We start from the raw sequence: 24,987 nt of genomic DNA, 5'->3' as shown, positions 1-24,987 counted from the left end.
CTTGGTGCTCTGTTGCCGTTCTCTGTTAGTTTTGCTAGGTCTTCTGACCTCTATGCTTTTGGTTGTGTGTTTGTCTTTGACTGCTACTATTTCTGCTAGGAGGTGTCCAACTTATCCCAGTCCCTAGTTCTTGTAGAGATCCCTCCCTCACATCTATAGGTCTTCGTTCAGACTAGCCGAGGACTTTAGCGAGTCTGATCGCAGGATCAGGTTCCCCGTTACATCGTAGGGATTTAGTTTAGTTCTATTGTAGGGACAGTTCTCCTGTCTTTCCTTAGTCCCTGTAGCAGATCATAACACTGAAGACTCCATCATTGGTTCCCTACACTCAGTTGGGCGGTTGGAGAGTTGTGACACCGGGGGAAACAAGGGTAATTGGGATGCCACCTTTGAGGACTGTACTGTGTGTGATGTTGAGGTGGAGGAAGATGTGGAGCGGCCACTTGATGCAGCACTTGCCATCCACTGAAGCGCATGCTCTTTCTTGCCCTCATCTGCAAGGCATACTGCTGTGCGGCTGCCAAAGAAAGTGAGTAGAGTAGCCCATCCAGTAACAGAAGTTGTCAGTTGTCTTTGGATAGGACATGACTATGTTGGTTCGGTAGAGCTTTCACCAACATTAACACCACGTACATCTCAAACACCAAGCCTATTCCCCTTTCCACCATGACTTCGCTTTTCCCCACTCATGTTGCTCAGATAGTGTGGTTGAAGCAAGCTATTAGCAGCAAAAAAATAGATTTTTTTTACTGTGGAGCCCTGGATATGGCAGAATTTCACCACCAAAAAATTACAAGTAGAAATGTGCCTGCTGTATGTATCACATTAGTAATAGAAGAAATTAGATTTTTTTTACTGTGGAAGAGGCCTGTACACAGCCCTGGATACGGCAGAATTTCACCACCAAAAAATTGCAAGCTGAGATGTGGACTGCTGTATCACGTTAGTAACAGAAGAAATTAGATTTTTTTTTACTGTGGACAAGCTCTGGATACAGCTGAGTTTCATCACAATAAAAATACAAGCTGATATGTGGCCTGCTATATCACATTAGTAACAGAAGAAATTAGATTTTTTTTTACTGTGGACGAGCTCTGGATACAGCTGAATTTCACCGCCAAAACATTACAAGCTGAAATGTGGCCTCCTGCATGTAGCACCAGTAGTAACAGAAAAAAATTAGAGTTTCAAAGGTGTACTCCAGCATGGAACACAATATTAGCACAACAGAGTTCTATGCTTAAATGTGGCCCGCTGTCTGTCTGGACCATGCTAATAGCAAAAACGACTGATCTGCTGGAAGGTCAATTTCCTGCACTTTTGCTGAATTGGGCTGATTTTCAGGAAAAAACCCTCAGCTGTCCGATAATGAATCCGAATCTGCAATGTTCCTGCCCAATTTGAAAAAAACATTTTCCGAACATGTTCGTTCATCTCTAGTCAGGAGCATGCAGGTGCATCAGGCAGTGTTATTTGCCAGGCCACGGTTTGAAGTTAGAATGAAGAGGCTGTTCTTTGCTCATTGTGGGTGAGACAAGTTTTATTTTATTTTTTATTTTTTGCCATAACTCAAAGAGGGGAAATTTTCTCATTTTTACGTAAACTTCACTATATGACATCTTTCTTTTTTGTGTCTGTAAGGCTGTGTTCACACGTTGCATAATACTGTTTTTTTGTTTGCTGCCAGAGTACACACCAAACTACACAATAGCAATCTTCTCTGGTTAATGCATTTTTGCTAAAAAATTTTATGCCTTTTCTACCTTATTTGATATGGTTTTTTTATCTGTTTTATGTGGTTTTTATAATACAGAAAAGCTTTGATTCTGCGCTTAAAAAATTGGTCATTACATGGTCAAGGTCATTGTCTGGAGGCATTATTGGTAATATTGATTTTGGTTTACTGGGACTTGATCAGTAACAGTATGGTGATAGTATGAGTTCATTATACAGTGGTACTATTCAATAATTGACTTATCATCATATCATTAAACTTTGCCCTGGGGCACTAATAACTTACATGATGCTCCCTCCAAGCTGCACAGTTTCAAAACTCACCCACTCAGTACTGATCCTAACCCACATGCAACACAGGTTATTTTATGCATCAATTTGCCTTGGTAACAGGTTGCCCAATTATGTCATGTTAGTCCAAGTTCACATGTTCAGTATTTCGTCAGTATTTTACATCAGTATTTGTAAGCCAATATCAGGAGTGGAACAATCAGAGAAAAAGTATAAGGCCACGGCCCCACTAACAGTATTTGTTCAGTATTTTTTCTTAGGAGTGGGAGCCAAAACCAGGAGACGAACAATCAGAGAAAAGGTAAAATAGAAACAAGTCACCAATTCTGCATTTATCACCCACTCCTGGGTTTGGCTCCCACTCCTGAGAAAAAATACTGATTGAATACTGACCAAACACTGATATTGGAGCCATGGCCTAATAGAAACACATGTACCACCACTTCTTGAATTTTTCAAACACTCTTAGTTTTGGTTCACAGAAATTAAATCAAAAACATCCTCAAAGTATTTTCACAAAATAATTAATTGATTTATTACTATGGTCTGTTAAAATATAACCTTTATTAATTATCCTAAAGTAATGTTATGCGGGGCAGTAGCCATGGGGGAGGTACTATTCTTCCACGCCCCGGCATGCTAAATGAAAAAGGGGGTCCTGTCTGGGTGTATGGACTTTAACTCTTGGGGCACTACCCTTGCAGGCCGCGTGATGCCGATAGCTTCAGCCTGCCAGGACCAGGTGTTGTAAAGTTTAATAAGTGAGACCATCTCTCCAAAATAAACTGCCATTTACTGAACAATAAAGTGGGGAGGAGTATGTACAGTGGATAGTGGGTACAAAATGTCATGGACGTTTCTCTTAAAACATATGACATCTTCATACACATTCTGCAAAAACAATTGTTTACTTTATAAAATTGTTTTTATTGTGTAAATGCAGCAAAACATAAAAAAATTATAAAATGTGGTATCGCTGTGATCGGACTGACCCAAAGAATAAAGCTGTCCTATCACTTTTACCACACGGTGAACAGCATTAAAAAAAATGACAAAACCATTCCTGAATAGCTCTCAAAATATGGTAATATAACAACTTTTTTTTTGTTGTAAAAAAAATTTTTTTACTGTGTGATTCTAGTCAAACATAAAAAATCAATATAAATCTGGTATCGCTGTAATCGCACTGACCTGAAGAATAAAGTTGTCTTATCACTTATACCGCTTGAGAAACAACGTAAAAAGTACCTGCTGTTGATTTGTTTATTCTGCCTCTAACAGGTCGCAGTAATACTCGGCACACATTTAATTTGCACTCTACGCTGACCACTTACTTTGGGGTTTCCATGCAAATGTCTGATTCAAACAGAACCCCTGAATAAAATTTTCCTACAATGAGGCTGATGGAGACACTGTGGACTCTTTCAGGCTTATGATCCAGCAATGCCCGTCTTGTTAAGTGTGCATAAAAGTGCACAGTTTTGTTCACCTCTAAATAGAAGGACTCATCTGAACAGATGATAGATGGAGTCCAGAGAAACTCTGCTAACTCATTATATTGAATTGATCTCTCAAGGGTTTCATCAGAGATTTAGATGGAAACCCCTATGTAAGTGCTCAGTGTAGAGCACAGGATAAATGTGATAAAAAATGTTATGCAAAATGTTCCCAATGAAAACTTCAACTCAATCCACACAAAAAAACAAGTCCCCACTCAGGTCCGTCATCTGGTAATGGAAATATAAGGGGCTTACACATTAGTGGTGACATAAAGGCTCTGAAAAAGTGAATTGGCTCCCCTTAAAAGAAATTCAGCTAATTTTGAGCTACCAAATCCAAATGTTCCCCTTCCTTCTAAGCCAAACAATGTGCCTAAACCACATTTAGCGTCCACATGTTTGGCATTTCTGTAGCGATGAGAGCCACCTTAATTCACGAGTGCATGTCTCCAGAAGCATGAGCTTGATACAATGTATGGGAACTACAGTGTACAGGACACTACAATGTATGGGCACTACAATGTAATGAGCACTACAATGTACTGGGCACTGCATTGGCAGATTTGCAATTTTCATTCAGCAACATCCACTGCTGCTTGTTTCTGGAAAACATCCATGGAGTCCAAATCGTCACTACACCTGTCGATAAATTCCCACAGGGGTGTAATTTAAAAAATGGGTCACTTGAGGGGAAATTCTTTTCTTCTGGCACTTAGGGATTCTATATATGGAGTCCGCTGTGTGGCTAAGCAGTACTGTAGAGCCATATATGGGATATTGCCACGTTCATCAGAAATTGTGACATATTTCCGTGGTGCCACTTTTAATCATTTCCCCATGTGAAGATGTTAAATCTGGGCTAAAACAAACTTTTTGTGGTAAAAAATGTCATTTTTTCTTCACCACCCAGTGGCATAAAGTTCTTTGACACACCTGTGGTGTCAACATGATCACTGCACCCTTAGATGAATTCACTGAGAGATATAGTTTATAAAATGGGGTTGCTTATGGGAGGGTTCTCCTGTTCTGGCACTTCAGGGGCTCTGAGAATGTGACATGACACCTGCAAACCATAACAGCAAAATCTGCACTGTAATATGGCGCTCCTTTTCTTCTGAGCCTTTTACTGTGCCTCAAAAGTAGTTTTCAATCACATATATGGCATTGCCGTTCACAGGAGAGTTTGTGTAACATCGAATGATGCTCCTTCCCTTCCAAGCCCTGCCATGCATCCAAACAGTAGGTTTTTTTTTACCATAAATGGCTTATCGGCATATTCAGTAGAAATTACACAACAAATTGGGGTTCATTTTCTCTTTTTACCCTTGTGAAAATGAAAACATTTTTTGGGAAAAATCTTAATTTTTATTTTTTCTTCCACATTGCTTTAATTCCTGTGAAGCACCTAAAGGGTTAATAAACTTATTGAATGTGATTTTCAGCACTTTGAGGGGAGCAGTTTTTAAAATGGTGTCACTTCTGGTTATTTTCTGTCACATAGGCATCTCAAAGTCACTTCAAACCTGGTACGGTCGCAAAAGAAATGGTTTTGTAAATTGTTGGAAATATGATAAATTGGTGATAAAATGCAACCCTTCTAACTTCCTAACAAAACTCGATATTTCAAAAATGATTCTGATGTAAAATAGGCATGTGGTAAATGTTATTTGATAACTATTTTGTGTAATATAACTATCTGGTTTAAGGGCATAAAAATTAAAAATTTGAAAATTTAAAAAAAGTTCAACATTTTTGCCAAAATTCCAATATTTTTCACAAATAATTGCAAAAAATTTAGACCGAAATTTACTTATAACATAAAGTACAATGTGACTAGGAAAACAGTCTCAGTATCACTAGGATATGTTGAAGCATTCCAGAGTTATTACCACATAAATTGACTCTGGTCAGAATTGGAAAATTTGGCCTGGTCAGGAAGGTGAAAACAGACATTGTGGCAAAGTGCTTAATAAGATGTACATCATAGCCTAGCTGCCAAATGTCCCTGACTAAGTTGGACAGTCATATTCTTGGGGAGATGTCCTGCTACTCAATCTTTGCCTTTGATGTCTCCACACCAGCTCATTGTGTGTGTTACTGAGCAGTTCATTTCTTAGTAAGTTTTCCTCCTTTGATGCTGGGGAAGAGGCCAGCATCTTTCTGTGTTCTGTATATACTTGCATTCATTTAATTAACTGATTCTTCACTTTTCTTAAAGTGTCTTCAAACATCCAACCTCTTGCAAGGCTGTCAATGGCTGTAGAAATGAGCTACAAGGATTCCTTTTGCTATTTGATTGTGACTGGTATTCTCCTAAATTACAGGCATACTGGTACATGGAGCTACATCTCTATATATCAGCAATTTTCGATGTATAGTACCTGTACTTCTAGAAGTAAATTAGAATTGTGTGAAAAATAATGAAAAACAATTGCAGTAATGACTTTTTTTTTTCAACATCATTTTTATTTGATTTTTCAAGACACAAATACATAACATACATCTAATCTGGTACATAGAGTGGTAAGAGTGCCCGTTCGCAGACTGCGTCTATAACAACTCTATTCACATATTTAATTGGTATAACAGATATAACAAACAACAAAATGAATTAGTTGACAGTATGTCTTATATCTCATAGAAGCCATCATGGATAATTAATGCATTTAAATCTATGCCAGAAGTCCTGGCCCACTGATTGTTCTCCTCACCATTTTCATCTTCATTTTAAGTTAAATGAAGTGGACCTAAGTTATTTTTGAGATTTTCTAGTATATACCATGCTGTAGATGTAAAGGGTTCAACCATTTTCCTTTTGTCCTCTATTGAACAACAATTTATAATAAACTGTTTCCATTTTAGAAGGTATTTGACTGCTTGCTTCTCTTTATTACATAGGGCGTCTTGTTGTTCTACCTTCATATAATGTTTCATTTGTGCTATTAGTTCCGTAATGTGGGGAGATATTGCGATCGACCCAATGTTTTAGGAGCTGGTTTTTCACCAATATAAGCCAGGTATGTAGTAGCTTGGGGGGTAATAACATTTTTAATGCAGTTTTTAGAAAATACATATCACAAATCCACAAATAACACAGACATATTTGGTATCCTTGTAATCGTAACAGCCAGTACAATACAGTGAATATATTATTTACAGTGATCGGTAAATGGCATAAAAAATGTCAGCGTTGATTTTTTTTATCCATTAAACCCATATAAAATTTAATATAAATGTAATGCCGAGGTATGCGTTCACAAATAGTCTAAATGCTGTGTTTTTATGCATGTTTCTGCAGGTGTCTGCACCACAGTAAGCAAAAACAATCTTCTCCGATTAGAGTATTGTTGCATTTTTAATGCCTTTTTACATAATTCAACAGCGTTTTTAGATCCACAGTGGGTAGATTTCATAAAATTACCCACTTTGCTTGGACAGTTAAATGCAACAGATTTTCTGATCACAAAAAATAAAGCAGCCTAAATGTTTTGCAAAGCATTTTTCTATCTGTGAATACAGCTTTACAGACACGTTTGGCAAAATGGCATATACAAATCTGCAGCTCATCTCACACAAAAAGCATGGCTGTCATAACTATGAATGAATAAAAAAAAATTACAGGTCTCATCTATCCATCAGGACAGTACCAGATTGGGATCTATGCCCTGCTGTCCCAAGTGGTCTGCTAAATGAAACTCACTGTCATCATTCCCCTTCTGACATCTCTTACTGCCAGGGTAGAAATAAATGGTAAATAGATGTGACTAAAGGTGTGGTTAAGTGCTTGGCCAAAAAATTTGCTGCAGGGAACTATGCATGGCCCACTATTTGGCTCTGTTCTATGAAAGTTGGGAAGTTTGCATTAAAGTAAACCTGTCATGTTGACCATGGTATCTGAACTGCAGGCAGGATGTAATAGAGCAGGAAAAATTGATCAGATTGATTTACATTTTTGTGGGAAAACATTCGGTATAGTTGCATTTTATTTATTGAAATTCCTAGTATATGTATGCATGCGACTCAGCTTTTCCTTTTCTATACTATGCTGTCCCCAGATTGGGCTTCAAATGCATCATGAAAGGTTCCTTTAAGAAACCTCCAAAATGTTGATGCAGGAATTGTTTCTGTAAGGGCGCAATCAGTCAGAATTATATATCTGAACGAGATTGGACAGCAGTGCATGGAGTGACTGCTTTTCCGACGCAAGCATGAGAGTTTCATATATTTCTATGCAGTTGTAACACTTGGGTCAGGAGAGCCGCAGCCAGTCTCAGCAATGCAGTCCAATCTTGATTCAATTTATAAGGCCGTCTGAATTCACCCTAAGAGAAAGGTTCACCATTTCTATTCTCACACTCAAAGTCATTCCTCCACCATAGGAATATTGAGGAGTCTTGTTGGCAGCACGAGAATAAGGGTATGTTCACAATATGCGTTTTTTTTTCTGTGTTTTTGTATGCAAATTTTCAGCTGTGTTTTACAGTACCAGCAAAGTCCATGATATTTCCGAAATCTCATGCACACACCTTGGTTCTTGTGTCATCAGTATTTTGTACTTTGCATAGTTTTTTGCACAATTCAGCATGTCACTTCTTTCAGTGTTTTTTCAGCGTTTTTCACCCATTGAAAATAATGGGTGCTGAAAAAGTGTGAAGATAGCTATCAGGTTTTGCTGCATTTTTAGGAAAAAAATCAAGTATAGCAGTATGTGAAACTCATTTATTTTTGTGATTTTCCCAAGTTTTTGCCATCCTGATTTTCCCATCGTGTCTTGATCACCTGAGATGGCAGTTTGAATTAGGACAGTTTAATTAAATTAGTGATGTGTACAATATAAACATTGACTGAGCTAGGTGTGAGATTGAACAATACCTGTGTCCCATGGAGGTGTGAAATTGAACAATGCCTTAGCAACTCAATGGCAGACCATAGTGTGAAAATAAATAGTGTCCTACAAACTCAATGCACTGCCAGTTCCTTAGGTAAACTATTCCTGAACAATTCACCTCCCCCCACTGCTACATTTGTAATTCTGGTTAATATGGTTTCACAATGGCTTGCATTGGTGACCTGTGTTTACACTTCAGTAGCGTAAGGAAAGCTGAACTTTGGGATCCTGAAAAATCCAGCAAAAGCACCCCCAAAAAAAATGCAGCAAAACCTGCGTTTTTGATGCAGCTTCTTTCCTGCCAAGAGATCAGGTTTTGCTGCAGTGTGAACATACCCTAAGTGAGGCTGGTACCCACCATTCATCACTATATCTGTAACAGAGCACTTGTAGTGATTCTTCATTGGTAAAGCTTAGATAATTTGTTAGGTTTTGATGACCAGACTTCAACATTACATGTGCCTATGGCAGCTGGACTGTATTTACACCCCTATGGACATTGACTACATCTCAACATTTCTTAATTTTACTAACTGGTGGCTACATTTTTAAAGGCCAAATTACACCAGCAAACAGTTATAAAGCACAATTGAATGAATCCATATAATAGGCTCAATTAAATCATCAAGAATAACATCATACATTGCTGTAAACTATGAGGCTGCACATAAATCTTTGCAGGTCTGCACTGTAATCCAGAGAGTGCCTGCTAACAGTAGCTTGGAGCACTGCCAAAATTGGATGTAAACTGACAGTTTCAATCTGTCTCAAACTATTCCATTTTGGTTTGATCTAAATTTACAGGGCTGGATTGATGAGAAAAAAGGAGACATTTATAACCCTGAGAAGTGACAAATGCCTGTTTTCAGAAATAACATGATTTGTAAGTATGTACTGTTGTAAATCTAAAGTTCTGAAAGTGTATGCATGACTTAAAAAGGAAACTCAATTTATGATTCTATTTTTTCCTGAAAAATAAGATCTATATATATTTATAAGAAAAAAAGCCTCAATGACACCAAAATATTTTTATTCCTTAAAGGGGTATTCCAACCATATACATAAATGGTATGAATTCATACCCTATGAAATTAGAGAGTGATCTACCCTGTTACAGAAGGGGGCAGTATTTAAATAAAAATTCTGGCTCATAACCTTGAAGTTTCCACGCATGCACAGACTAAATAATTAAAGGAAAACATAACAATTAGTTCTCAGGGATAACTCCAGCTCAAGAGAACTCCAGACACCTGGTTTCTTGTGCATACATTTTATCCATGAAACAATGTGTTACAGAACATTCTGACAATATCTGCAGGCACAGCCTTGGTTTTTTTTGCAGAAACAAAACATGATTTTATAAAGCTGTTACGTGGCTGATATATCATAAGTAATATAACATATTGGGAAATAATAGATCATAATGGCTGTATTGATGATTTTCTTTATCAGGGGCTATGAGCATCATACTGTGTATTGGAGCTATAGGGGCATTATATGGTATATTGGGGCTATGTGGGAATTATACTGTGTATGAGGGCTGTGGGGGCATTATATTGTGTATGGGCGATGATGGGTGGTGGAGAATATATTATATAAGAGAGACAATGGGGGAAGTCATATTTTGTGTACATAGCACAGTGATAAGCAACTATTCATTCTGGAGCATAGTGTAGGGTAGATATTTTTATTCAGGAGCAATATAATGACACTGTTACTTTTAAGGCCACCATGTTGGGATGTGCTGCAGAAGATGGGGGGAGATGGAAGTATGTCGAAATGAACTGTGGATGTCCAAAGACATCATGGTGTCTGGCCCTTTATGAAGATGAAAAGGTGTGAGAATGACTCCAATTAGAGAAGATGTCTCCTATAAAGTAGCTGGATGTAAATGTTTATTTGTGTTCCAGTCTGCATCTCATCACTATTGTGGTTGCTATATGATCTGCAGACTGATGACTGGTAACAACTCCCAGTATATCCTTACTAGTGTTGAGCGAACATGCTCGACACTGCTCGGTACTCGCCCGAGCATCACGCTGCTCGGGATGTTCGGCGAGCACCGAGCATTTCCGGGTTACTCTGGCGGGAGCTCGGGTCTCCGCCCTGCATGTTTGGCGCTCTTTACAGAGCCAATGAACATGCAGGGATTGCCAGCCAGTCACTGTACTGCTGCAGCCATGTTGGTTGTGGGCATTACAGTGATTGGCTGGCCGCACAGCGTCACCTCGAGTATTTAAAACAGGGCGCCGCCATCTTGGACACAGTCGCTCCGGATTAGACAGTGTAGGGACAGCGCTGCTGATTTAGGGAGAGATATAAACTGCGAAATAGTTAGTGTAGGGTCTGTAAAGGCTGCCAGAACAAACAAACAGTCCTTTTCAGGACTAATATCCATCCCAGATACCAGGCAGGCAGGCTGCATAGGAGACACAGTGGTTATACCAGCAAACTCTGCATTACAGTCCTGTGTGCTCCTGTTGCTGAAATTGCTGGACTTAGCACCAGGTGTCGGGGGCCAGGAAAAATCCTTTTTTTTTCATCTAAATCCTCCTTTTTTTTCCTCCTTCACACTGTACAAATACCCGTCTTAGTAACCTTTTGGTGTCCCCCCCCCCCCAAAAAAAAGCGTGTCTCTGATTTTTCAGACACAAATATAACTGTTGAAAATAGTCTGGTGTAGGCTAGAGAAACAGAAGTGTTGTTTTGCACTTCCACGGTTCAAACCTCTGTATTATCTATTTTGGGCCATTTGTATCTAAAAAAAAAAACAGTTTGAGTGTGTCGCTCACTGTTCAGCCGCAAATATCTCTATTTAAAAAAGTGTGGTATACCCCAGTAAACAATAACTGTGGTTTTGCCATCCCACGGTAAAAAATCTCTATTATTCAGGTTTTGGTATTTTTTTCCGTAAAGAAAAACAGTAGTGTCTCCTGACTATTGTGAAACAAAAATATATCTGTTGACAATAGTCTTGTGTAGGCCCGACATCCCAGTGTGGTTTCGCAGTTCCACGGGTCAAATCGCTGTACTATCCAGTTTTGGGCCTTTGGTATCTAAAAAAAAGCAGTTTGAGTGTGTCGCTCACTGGTCAGCCGCAAATATCTCTATTTAAAAAAGTGTGGTATACCCCAGTAAACAATAACTGTAGTTTTGCCATCCCACGGTAAAAAATCTCTATTATTCAGCTTTTGGTAGTTTTTTCCGTAAAGAAAAACAGTAGTGTCTCCTGACTGTTGTGACACAAAAATATATCTGTTGAAAATAGTCTTATGTAGGCCCGACATCCCAGTGTGGTTTCGCAGTTCCACGGGTCAAATCGCTGTACTATCCAGTTTTGGGCCTTTTGTATCTAAAAAAAAAGCAGTTTGAGTGTGTCGCTCACTGTTCAGCCGCAAATATCTCTATTTAAAAAAGTGTGGTGTACCTCAGTAAACAATAACTGTGGTTTTGCCATCCCACGGTAAAAAATCTCTATTATTCAGCTTTTGGTAATTTTTTCCGTAAAGAAAAACAGTAGTGTCTCCTGACTGTTGTGACACAAAAATATATCTGTTGAAAATAGTCTTGTGTAGGTCCGACATCCCAGTGTGGTTTCGCAGTTCCACGGGTCAAATCGCTGTACTATCCAGTTTTGGGCCTTTGGTATCTAAAAAAAAGCAGTTTGAGTGTGTCGCTCACTGTTAAGCCGCAAATATCTCTATTTAAAAAAGTGTGGTATACCCCAGTAAACAATAACTGTGGTTTTCCTCTTCCACGGTTCTAATCTTCTCTTTATTACCCTTTTTCCATTGATAGGTCAAGTGTAAACTATTTTACTTCATTTACAATGGGCAAGGCGCGTGGCAAGGGACGTGGAAGTGGACGTTCTGGTGATGGTTCGTGCAGAGGACGGGGCCGTGGTCAAGGTGAAAATGTGCCACAACCAACAGCCACATCTTCTCGCTCCCACTTCTTGACCGAATTAATAGGGAAGCACAGAACAACACCAGTATTGAGAACTGATCAGTGTGAACAGGTTATTAATTGGATAGCAGATAATACTTCCAGGTACCTGGGCACCACCACCTTCGGTCTGTCTTCCACACGGTCAACTCTTAGTAGCCATGAGTCTCGACCGCATACTCCTCCTCACCCTGATGCTCCTTCCTCCCACCATGCCGAGTGTCGTCAGACAGCAAGATCCCACACTTGGACACTCTGAAGAGCTGTTCACTGGTCCATTTCCATATTTGGGCCCCTCGCCTGATACGCTTGAAGTGGTGAAAGAGGAGATCCCATGTTGCGATGCCCAAATATTTGAACAGCCACGGCCACAGGAAGTCGACGTTGGCAATCTGTCACAAGAGGTGGACGATGACGAGACACAATTGCCAGGAAGTGAGGAGGAGGATCGTGGTGCGCAAGTGGAAGAGGAGGAGGTGGTGGATGATCTAGTAACTGACCCAACGTGGAAGGAGGACATGCAGAGAGAGGCCAGCAGCACACAGGGGAAGGGAGGCAGAGTACCCCAACAGGCAGGAAGACGCAGTGTGGTGGCCGCAGACAGAAGGCAGGCAACCGTTCTCCGTAACACCAACACGAGGGACGTTGCCAGTACAAGTGGTAGGTCTTCCAGAGTCTGGAATTTTTTTAAAGACTCTGTTTATAACCCCAAAAAGGCCATATGTTCCACCTGCCATGCCAGCATCAGCAGGGGTGACAAAACTACCATCCTGACCACCACCAGCATGATCAGGCACATGGCAGCAAAGCACCCGACTTTGTGGGGCAAAACCCAGGGTCCACGACCAGTGTCAGCGGGTGTCACCACTGCTTCTTCCACTGTTGTGCGTGCAATAGAACCCCCTGTTGTGTGTGCAAGGCAATCCCCTGTCCATACTGCATGTAAAGATGCCCCCTCCTCTCAGTCTTCACTTGTTATGGCAGTTTCTCAAGAAACAGCATCAACGTCCACGTCCACGTCCCACCGCAGCATTCAATTGTCCATATCCCAGACCTTTGAACGAAAGCGGAAATTCGCAGCTAACGCCCCACAGGCCACAGTCCTAAATTCGCACATTTCACGACTGCTTGCATTGGAAATGCTGCCTTTTAGGCTGGTGGAGATGGAATCCTTCCGCAATCTTATGGCGGTGGCCGTCCCTCGGTACTCGGTCCCCAGCCGACACTATTTTGCCCGGTGTGCCATCCCCGCACTACACAAGCACGTGTCCCAAAGCATCTGCCGTGCCCTCAACAACGCAGTTACTGGGAGAGTCCACCTGACAATGGACACGTGGACAAGTGCTTGTGGCCAGGGATGATACATCTCCCTGACGGCACACTGGGTAAACATAGTGGAAGCCGAGACCCAGTCAGACCTTGGGACGGAACACATCCTCCCCACACCGAGGATTGCGGGCCCTATGTCAGTCAGAGTTGCCCCCACAGTGTACAGCTCCAGCGCATCCTCCTCCTCCTCCTCATGTTCAGCCTCCATCTCAGATATCACCACATCAGTTACAAGCTGGAAGCATTGCAGTACTGCCTCCGCCAAGCGGCAACAGGCTGTGCTGAAACTCATAAGCTTAGGTGATAAACCTCACACTGCTTGTGAGTTGTGGACAGCTGTGAAAGAGCAGGCAGATCTGTGGCTGAAACCGCTGAACCTACATCCCGGCATGGTCGTGTGTGACAATGGCCGTAACCTGGTGGCGGCTCTGAGGCGAGGTGAGATCACACACGTACCATGCCTGGCTCATGTGCTTAACCTCGTGGTTCAGCGGTTTCTTAAATCGTACCCCGAGTTGCCAGATCTGCTCGTGAAAGTATGCCGCCTGTCAGCTCATTTTCGCAAGTCGGCTACAGCTTCCGCCGCCCTTGCTGCAGCAGCGATTGCAGCTTCCGGCACACCGACTGGTGTGTGATGTCCCCACACGTTGGAACTCTACCCTCCACATGTTGCAAAGGATTTTTGAGCAGAAGAGAGCAGTTGTGGAGCACCAGCTGCAACAAGGCCGTCGATATTCAGGTCAGACTCCACACATAAGACCTCAGGAGTGGACCTGGATGTCTGACATATGTACCATCCTGACAAACTTTGAGGAGGCCACCAAGATGGTGAGTGGCGATGACGCCATCATTAGTGTCAGCATCCCACTTGTCTGTCTTTTGCAACGCTCTCTGCAGAGAATTAAAGAGGAGGCATTGCAGCCAGAGTATGATGAGATGGATCAAGAAGCCATAGCGGGCGATTACACACAGCCCAGCCTCATCTCATCCCAACGTGCATTGGGGGACAATGAGGGAGAGGAGGAGGAGGAGGAGGAGGAGGAAGAAGAACAGGAGCTGCTATCATGCGTTGTAGACGGTAGTACCTGTACAAATGTCATACCGTCGGTTCAGCGTGGGTGGCCTGAGGACAGGGGGGAGGAGGAAGAGGAGGAGGAGGACGAGGAGGAGAGCATGGTAAGTCGTCATCTTGGTGAGGACACGGAAATCTTGCCCGTTACCAGTCTGGCACGCTTGGCTGACTTTATGTTACGCTGCCTTAACCGTGACCCTCGCGTTGTCAAAATGTTGGGTGACAGTCATTACTGGTTGGTGACACTTGTAGACCCCCGCTACAAGGAGAACTTTCACTCTCTTATTCCTGAGGTGGAGAGGTCTACAAAAATGGGGCAATACCAGAAGGCCCTTGCTGTAGAACTCTTAAAAAAATTCCCATCTGAACACGCTAGCGGCAGAGGTCACAGTTCGTTGCCCAACCAAGGCGTACAGGCGAGAGAGATGCAACTCCAATCCAGCAGAGGCAGGGGAACACTGTCAACGTTCTGGGACAGTTTTCTGACACGCGCCCAGCTTACAGGCCCTGAGGCGCGGGGTACTCTCACAAGGAGTGGAAAGTTTCAAAAGATGGTGAGGGAGTACCTTGCCGATCGTACCAGTGTCCTCCGTGATTCCTCTGTGCCTTTTAATTATTGGGTATCCAAGCTGGACACTTGGAATGAACTCGCTCTGTACGCCTTGGAGGTCCTGGCCTGCCCTGCCGCTAGCGTGTTATCGGAGCGTGTTTTTAGTGCCGCTGGGGGAATTATAACTCATAAGCGCACTCGCCTATCAACTGACAATGCTGACAAGCTGACCCTTATCAAAATGAACAAGGGCTGGATTGGGCCAGACTTCTCATAACCACCAAATGACAGCAGAGTAACATAAAGTCAAATCCACTGTGTTATTTCGGGAGGTGTATTCACATGCACCGCTTCACACCAACACATGGGTATACGCTTCCTCGTTTCGGCTGTTTAATCTTCTTCTCATTATCCTCAGCCTCCACCACCACTATACAACCAGGGTGCCAACATTGCAAGTTCCTCCGTCCTTATTTTTGGCAGCTTTTGCTTGCAAGGCATAAGCAAATACTATGGGACACCCACTCCCCAATAATGGAACTTATGTTTGTAATATGCTGTACTGCATGGCTCTTGAAAGGGGCATTGCAAGTTGCTCCGTCCTAATTTTTGGCAGCTTTTGCTTGGAAAGCATAAGCACATACTATGGGACACCCACTCCCCAATAATGGAACTTATGTTTGTAATATGCTGTACTGCATGGCTCTTGTAAGGGGCATTGCAAGTTGTTCCGTCCTAATTTTTGGCAGCTTTTGCTGGGAAAGCATAAGCAAATACTATGGGACTCCCACTCCCCAATAATGGGACTTATGTTTGTATTATGCTGTACTGCATGGCTCTTGTAAGGGGCATTGCAAGTTGCTCCGTCCTAATTTTTGGCAGATTTTGCTGGGAAAGCATAAGCAAATGCTATGGGATACCCACTTCCCAATAATGGGACTTATGTTTGTAATATGCTGTACTGCATGGCTCTTGTAAGGGGCGTTGCAAGTTGCTCCGTCCTAATTTTTGGCAGCTTATGCTTGGAAAGCATAAGCAAATACTATGGGACACCCACTCCCCAATAATGGGACTTATGTTTGTAATATGCTGTACTGCATGGCTCTTGTAAGGGGCATTGCAAGTTGCTCCGTCCTAATTTTTGGCAGCTTTTGCTGGGAAAGCATAAGCAAATACTATGGGACACCCACTCCCCAATAATGGGACTTATGTTTGTAATATGCTGTACTGCATGGCTCTTGTAAGGGGCATTGCAAGTTGCTCCATCCTATTTTTTGGCAGCTTTTGCTGGGAAAGCATAAGCAAATACTATGGGACACCCACTCCCCAATAATGGGACTTATGTTTGTAATATGCTGTACTGCATGGCTCTTGTAAGGGGCATTGCAAGTTGCTCCATCCTATTTTTGGCAGCTTTTGCTGGGAAAGCATAAGCAAATACTATGGGACACCCACTCCCCAATAATGGGACTTATTTTTGTAATATGCTGTACTGCATGGCTCTTGTAAGGGGCATTGCAAGTTGCTCCGTCCTAATTTTTGGCAGATTTTGCTTGGAAAGCATAAGCAAATACTATGGGACACCCACTCCCCAATAATGGGACTTATGTTTGTAATATGCTGTACTGCATGGCTCTTGTAAGGGGCATTGCAAGTTGCTCCATCCTAATTTTTGGCAGCTTTTGCTGGGAAAGCATAAGCAAATACTATGGGACACCCACTCCCCAATAATGGGACTTATGTTTGTAATATGCTGTACTGCATGGCTCTTGTAAGGGGCATTGCAAGTTGCTCCGTCCTAATTTTTGGCAGCTTTTGCTTGGAAAGCATAAGCAAATACTATGGGACACACACTCCCCAATAATGTGACTTATGTTTGTAATATGCTGTACTGCATGGCTCTTGTAAGGGGCATTGCAAGTTGCTTCGTCCTAATTTTTGCCAGCTTTTGCTGGGAAAGCATAAGCAAATACTATGGGACACCCACTCCCCAATAATGGGACTTATGTTTGTAATATGCTGTACTGCATGGCACTTGTAAGGGGCATTGCAAGTTGCTCCGTCCTAATTTTTGGCAGCTTTTGCTGGGAAAGCATAAGCAAATACTATGGGACACCCACTCCCCAATAATGGGACTTATGTTTGTTATATGCTGTACTGCATGGCTCTTGTAAGGGGCATTGCAAGTTGCTCCATCCTAATTTTTGGCAGCTTTTGCTTGGAAAGTATAAGCAAATACTATGGGACACACACTCCCTAATAATGTGACTTATGTTTGTAATATGCTGTACTGCATGGCTCTTGTAAGGGGCATTGCAAGTTGCTCCGTCCTAATTTTTGGCAGCTTTTGCTGGGAAAACATAAGCAAATACTATGGGACACCCACTCCCCAATAATGGGACTTATGTTTGTAATATGCTGTACTGCATGGCTCTTGTAAGGGGCATTGCAAGTTGCTCCGTCCTAATTTTTGGCAGCTTTTGCTGGGAAAGCATAAGCAAATACTATGGGACACCCACTCCCCAATAATGGGACTTATGTTTGTAATATGATGTACTGCATGGCTCTTGTAAGGGGCATTGCAAGTTGCTCCGTTCTAATTTTTGGAAGCTTTTGCAGGGAAAGCATAAGCAAATTCTTTGGGACACCCACTCCCCAATAATGGGACTTATGTTTGTAATATGCTGTACTGCATGTGACTCGCCCCCTGGGCTGTGGGGCACTCGGATCCGGGCAATAGGGAGCAATGGGAGTAGTAGTGGCAACCCGGTTCCGTGGCTCAGGGTGGTCAGGCCAGTGGTAGTCCGTTATATTGATTATGTCCGACTACGCCACCCGTGGATTGCGGTTATTAGGAACCGCCGCTGCATGCAGACCGCTGGCGCTGATGAGGTGTGCAGCTAGGGTAGTGTGACTCCCCACGGGAAGAGTGCGGCCCCAGGGCAGTATAGTGGATGGTGGGAGTGATGGTAGTGAGAGTCCCAGTGATTATAGTGCTGGAGGAGCAAGGAGCACACAGACAACAGGTTGCAGTCCAGGGTCTTTACTAAACAGGTAAACTGACCCACAAACAGTCCCAGCTAGGAGGGGACCTGGATGTCTGAGAGCAACGGGAAAATTGGCCCTGGTCAGGGTGAGGGTGTAGGCCTACCGTGCTTTCTGCGCTCCTTCTGGCTATCTCCTCCTGATAGGATAACAGCCCACGTTTCCGAGCTTTCCGTGCTTTCTCGCCTGTATTGCCTGCGACGTGGGTTCCTTTCTGCTCCCAGCCTTGTACGGCTTTACTGGTCCCTTCGGTTGTGGCAGGGCCTCCAGGCTTCTTAGGCCAAGGAATGTACAGTCCCTTGCGGGCTGGTTCTCTGCTGGGGGATGTGGAATCCTTCCAGCCTCAGACACCAAAGTCTGGTAAAGCTAAGTCTTTCTCTGCCAAGACAGGCTCTCTTCGCCTCTTGTCTCTGGCTTGTGGCTCTCCCCTACTGCCACACTTCCTCTTAGGTGCAATCAACTTTTTGTCCCTGCTCCACTCTGGGACACGTCTCAAAGCTGAGACAGGCAATCCAGTTCTCCCTAACCCTGTCCCCAGTACCAGCTTTTATAGGGGCAGCCTGCTCCCCCTACTGGCCTGAGACAGGAGGCATTGCATGCTAATGTTCCCCTGACCAGAGAACCTCCCCCTTGCTCTCAGACACAGCTTTATTACACTTGTGGCATCCAGGTAGGGTGACACATTCCCCCCTAGTGAAATTTAGTACTCCGGGACTAAACAGTAAACAAAGATAATATACATAACAATAAAACATTAATAGACAGATGACGCACAAATTGAGTTCTTAAGGTCACAGTGTGGCCTGTGACCGGGTGTCCATATCACCAGAACAACGGGAAGCCTTAACCAGGTGGGGGTCTGTCCTACCTCAAGTCCTTTACAGTCTTAGTTCATTCCTGGGTTAAGCTCCGAACGCAGTCCATGCAAGGTCACGGTTATAAAAAGTCCATAACCTTTGAGTCCTTACGGTAGCTGCAAGAAACTGAAACACACTATTAATAAACATGCAGTTAACTTTGGCAAACATTTCAACATTTGGCAACAAGGTTATTTACAATTTAGTACACTCTATATTCTCCAGCGAGCGGGTATCTGTCCCTTTGTGCTCCTGGTTGACCTACGTAGCTCTCTGTCTGGTGGTGGACCAACCTGACTTTCCCCACTAGCGTTAGGGGTACAGCTACCTGCTGGGTGTACAGGTAGGGCAGGCAGCTGTCTGCGGGTTCTTTGGCTTACCGCAGGCATGACAGGCTCACTGTCAGCAGAGGGTTGACTCTCCTGGGCTGCTGGTACAGGCTCTTCTGCCTCTGGAACCGCTTGCTCCTCTTCACCTTCCGGCTCTGGTGTTGGTTGTTGCTGGGCCGGTTGCAGGAAATGCAGGACGGGTACCACTATAGCATCATTTATGCGAGTCCAGGACTGAGGGAACTCTCCGAGAACGGTGCTGATCATTTCTTCCTTGTCCTCTGTGGGTTCAAGGTCACTCTGATCCTCTTCTGCACTACGGAGTTGCTCGGGGCACCTTTTGAGGTGGTCTCTGGAGACGACACTAGTGGTTTCTCCTCCGTCCTTGGTGATTACGCACACCTTTGGGTTGTCGTGGTCAGACTGCAGTACGGTGTAGGGTTCCCTTTCCCACTGGTCGTCCAACTTATGTAGCCTTCTTTTTTGCTTTAGGACTTGCTCACCAGGTTCTAGGGACTAGCAGGGGCGTGTTGATTGAAGAGTCTTTCTTGCTTCTCTCTCACCTGGGCCAGGCTCTTCTCCACACTCTCCTGTACCTTCTTGTACTGCAGTTGCCTTTCCGTATCCCAGTCCGCATCCGGGGAGGTGTCCTCAGGTATTAGGACTCCCATCTCCAGGTCTACGGGCAGCTTACCCGGTCTGGCTCGCATCAGGTAAGCCGGGGTGCAGTTTGCAGCGTTCACCGGGATATTGTTGTACATGTCTACCAGGTCCGGCAGTTTTTCTGGCCACAGGCTGCGTTCCTCCAGGGGCAACGTCTTCAGGAGATCAATGACTATATTGTTCATCTTCTCACACATCCCGTTGGTTTGGGGATGGTAAGGCGTTGTCCGAATCTTCTTACAGCCATAGAGGTTGCAGAACTCCTGGAAGATTTCAGCTTCAAACGCTGGACCCTGGTCTGTCAGGACCTGTTCCGGATACCCGTGTGGACGGCAGAAGTATTGCTGGAAGGCTCGGGCCGCTGTTTGGGCTGTCAAGTCCTTTACCGGGACCACCACTAGAAAACGGGAATAGTGGTCCACGATTGTCAGGGCATAGATGTATCCTGACCGGCTTGGAGCCAATTTGACGTGGTCCAGAGCTACCAGCTCAAGAGGCTGCGTGGTGACGATGGGCCTCAAGGGTGTCTTCTGGCTGGTGCAGTCCTTCCTCCTCAGGTGACAAGGGCCACAGTCTCTGCACCACTTTTCTACTGCTCCTCTTATGCCGACCCAAAAGAACCTTCCTCTTAGTAGGAACTCCAGTTTCTTCCAACCGAAGTGTCCCGCTCTGTCATGGTAAGCTCCCAGTACCATAGCTGCATCTCGCCTTGGGACCACGACTTGCCAGGTTAGCTCGTGCGTCCGGTGGTTGACAATCCTTCTGCACAACTTGCCTTCGTAGAGGAACAGCTTGCTCTTCTCCTTCCATAGCTGCTTGGCTTCCTCTGGGGCACCTGGATCTAGGCGGGCGTCTTCCCGGGTCAGCAGATCTTTCACCAGGCGGACAGCAGGGTCACTATCTTGGGTTTCGGCCCAGCTGTGGTGAGGTAGGGGATTCATCATCACAGTTGTTAGATCCTCCTCCTTCACGCGGTGAGAGTGTTGAGCGGCTCCATACCGGTGAAACGCGGGGAGTTCTACCTCCTCCAGCTCTTCTGGGTCTTCGTCACCTTCAGGTAAGTGAGGCATTCTTGATAGGGCGCCCGCGTTGGCGTTGGTTTTGCCTGCCCGGTCCTTGATCACGAAGTCATAGTTGGAGAGACGGGCCATCCACCGCTGTTCCAGGGCACCCAGTCTTGCATTGTCCAGGTGTGTCAACGGGTTGTTGTCCGTGTACACGGTGAACTTTGCGGAGGCCAGGTAATGCTTGAAGCGTTCCGTCACGGCCCACACCACCGCCAAGAATTCTAGCTTGAAGGAGCTGTAATTCTCCGGGTTACTCTTGGTGGGCCTCAGCTTCCGGCTGGCGTATGCGATCACCCGTTCTCTGACCTGTTGGTTTTGGGACAGTACGGCTCCCAGTCCCACATTACTGGCATCTGTGTGGAGAATGAAAGGCTGGCCATAATCAGGGTAGGCCAGGATCTCGTCCCCTGTGAGGGCCATCTTTAGCTGGCGGAAGGACTCCTCTTCCGGTTTATCCCACTTGAAGGGTGGCTTTTGACTTCTGGACTTGGACTGTCCGATCAGGAGGTCCTGCATAGGAGCTGCCATCTTGGTGAACCCGGGGATGAACCTTCGGTAGTAGCCTACCAACCCGAGAAACTGTCTCACCTCTTTGATGTTCGAGGGGCTTGGCCAGCTCTTGATTGCCGTGACCTTGTCAGGGTCGGGGGCCACTCCTTCCGCGCTTACCACGTGCCCTAGGTACTGGACCTTTGGTTTCAGCAGGTGACACTTTGATGGTTTCACCTTCAGGCCATAGCCTGCCAGGGCTTCGAACACCTCGGCCAGGTGCTTTAGATGGTCCTCGTAGGTCTTCGAATAGACGATCACGTCGTCCAGGTAAAGGAGGACCGTCTCGAAGTTTCGGTGCCCTAGACAGCATTCCATCAGCCGCTGGAAGGTCCCTGGTGCGTTGCAGAGCCCGAAAGGCATGCAGTTGAATTCGCTCAGTCCCATCGGGGTGGTGAAGGCGGTCTTCTCCTTGTCAGCCTCTGCCACAGGAACCTGCCAGTACCCGCTAGTAAGGTCCAAAGTAGAAAAGAAGTTAGCAGATTTTAGTGCGGCTAAAGACTCTTCTATTCTAGGCAGCGGATATGCGTCTTTGTGGGTGATACGGTTGATTTGTCAATAGTCCACGCACATTCTCATGGTGCCATCTTTCTTTTTGACCAGAACCAAGGGGGCTGCCCAGGGGCTACAGCTGTCTCTAATGACCCCAGCTTCTTTCATCTCCCTTAGCATACCCTTGGCGTTCTGATAATGTGCAGGGGGTACAGGTCTGTGCCTCTCTTTTATTGGTGGGTGGCTCCCTGTGGGGATGTGGTGTTCTATCCCCTTTACTCTGCCGAAGTCTAGCGGGTGCTTACTAAAGACTCTCTCGTACTCCTGTACCACCCGGTAGACTCCTTGTTTTTGGTGCAGGGGAGTGGAGTCAGCACCCACATGGAGTTTCTGGCACCAGTCCTCCTTTTGTTTCTGGTCAGCCATTACCCTCCGCCTGTTTAGATGGAGGCAAGGGTTCCACGCCCCTGATAGCTTTGTGTTCGACAACAAACAGTTTGGCGAGTGTAGCGTACCTGGGTAAGTGTACTTCCCTCTCCCCAATGTTGAGGATGCGGACGGGCACCCTCCCATGACGGACATCAACCACCCACCGGGCTGTCAAAATGGTGGGCCTGCTGTCTGAGTACACGGGTTCTACCATGGCTTGGTAGTCACTACCTCTCAACCCGATTGCAGTCCGACACCAGATCATCATTTCACTTTTGGGAGGCATGGAAATGGGGAATGGATCACTGAGTCTTACGCTACCGATCTCACCACCAGACAGTTCTACCTGCTGCCGTCTCATCAGGGCTTTTATCTCCTTGTTGAGGACTCTCTGTTGGCTGGAACTAGCATTCACCGCCACCTGTTGTAGAATTACAATTACTTCTGAAAGACAATTTTCAATGATGTTAGTACCCACAGTTATTTTAGGGTGACTTTCATGACGGTCAATGTCCACAATAATCACTCCCTGTGCCGGCAGTTCAACTTTACCAATTTTAATGGTCATCTCCTTGAACCCCATCTGCGGCACGGGTAAGCCATTACTGGCGATGATGCTCAAGTTACTGTCTGGATACCGTGTGATATCAGCATCAGTCCAATACTGCTTAAAAAGTACATAAGGGATAGTGGTTACTTGCGACCCAGTATCCAGCAAGGCGCTCATGGGGATACCGTCCAGCACCACGGGTAAAACCGGGCGCCCCCCAACGTACTTATTACGCCAATTGTAAGGGCCTGGTGATCTTATGCCTGGGGGTCGGCCCTCTGCCCCAGGTTGGACCCGTTTAAATTACAGTACCTGGAAATGTGTCCGGGCTGGTTGCATCGACGGCAAATGGGCTGTCCATCCTCTGCGTAGCGGTCTGTGGGCCTCCCTCAGAACGACGGGATCCTCCTCTGTCGACGCCACGGGACATCCTCCGGACTTGAAGCCAGCTTGATGGGTCTTGACGGGTCCACTTGCAACGCCTGGATGGTCCTGGTCAACGCCGCGACGCTCCTGGTCGGCTCCTGGACTTGGTGGTGCAGGCCTTTCGACGGGGCTTGGTTTAGGGCCTGTGCATCAGCCTCCACGGAGTCCATAGAGGAGGGCGCCGCCTCCTGGTGGTAGGTGATAGCAGGGCGCCGGGGGTTTATAGCGCCACTGGTTGCAGATTCACGGAGCACCCTTATGGCCCTGTCCTTAAATTGGGCAAAGGTCAGGTCGGGGTTCTGGAAGAACATGAGGCGCAGCTGGGCCCTGTGGGCGCTGGACAGCAGACCCTCTATGAATTGTTCTGTTAGCAGCTTATCGGTTTCCTGCACACTGCCAGGGTCAGTTTGTTGAATAGCCCTCAAGGCTTCCTGCAGATTTAGGGCATAGTCTCTGATGCTGTCCTGTGCCCGCTGCTTACATCCATAGAACCTCATTTTAATTTCAGCGGAGGTACGTGTATCAAAGGTACCCCACAGCCGGGCCAGAATACCCTTCACAGTCCCTTTCTCCTCAATGGGCCATGATTTTACCTCCCTTTGGGCTGCGCCAGTTAACTGCCCTGTCAATATGCTGACCTTCTGTTCCTCTGTCAGGGGGTAAACTTGGAACAAACTATACAGTCTTTCCTTGAAGTCAGTTAGGGCATGGGGCTCCCCTGAGTATTTGGGCAGCCAGGCCGCTCCAGGGATGTAGGGCAAGGAAAAGGGCATCACCACTGCTGCAGCTGCGTTGGTGGTAGTGGGCGCCTCTGTGTCCGACATCTTCCTCCCCCCCTAGTGAAGTGTGGCCTACCTTCCGACGATCCTCTTCTGTAGGCCGCGGCTCCGCTGCTGCTCTGGACGAGGACCTGGCGTCGCACTCCGATGACGTCAGCGTCGCTCTCTCTCCCTTCCAGGACCTTGCGCAGCGTCGGTGCGTGGGGCGGAGCTTCGGATCTCGGGCGGTTTTGACGTCCACGCCCCTGTTCTTCCCGCGCGGCGTCCTGAAGATGGCGTCCGATGGCGGGAAGACGGCAGAAGACGGCGGGAAACGGTCCAAGATGGCGTCTGATGGCGGGAATCGGCTCCGGATGGCGGGAAACGACTCTGGACGGCGGGAAACTTCGCCACAGGTAAGTTACAAAAGTCTTTTTCAGGCACGCAGTACCCGGTGGTTGCGGGCACGAAATCCTGCCGACTACGCCAAAGCTGACTCGCCCCCTGGGCCGTG

The sequence above is a fragment of the Phyllobates terribilis genome, unplaced genomic scaffold (genome assembly GCF_046119375.1).
Source record: "Phyllobates terribilis strain yellow unplaced genomic scaffold, ASM4611937v1 Scaffold_4__5_contigs__length_816908805, whole genome shotgun sequence".
NCBI lineage: Eukaryota > Metazoa > Chordata > Amphibia > Anura > Dendrobatidae > Phyllobates > Phyllobates terribilis.
Note: the sequence above shows the minus strand (reverse complement) of the source record.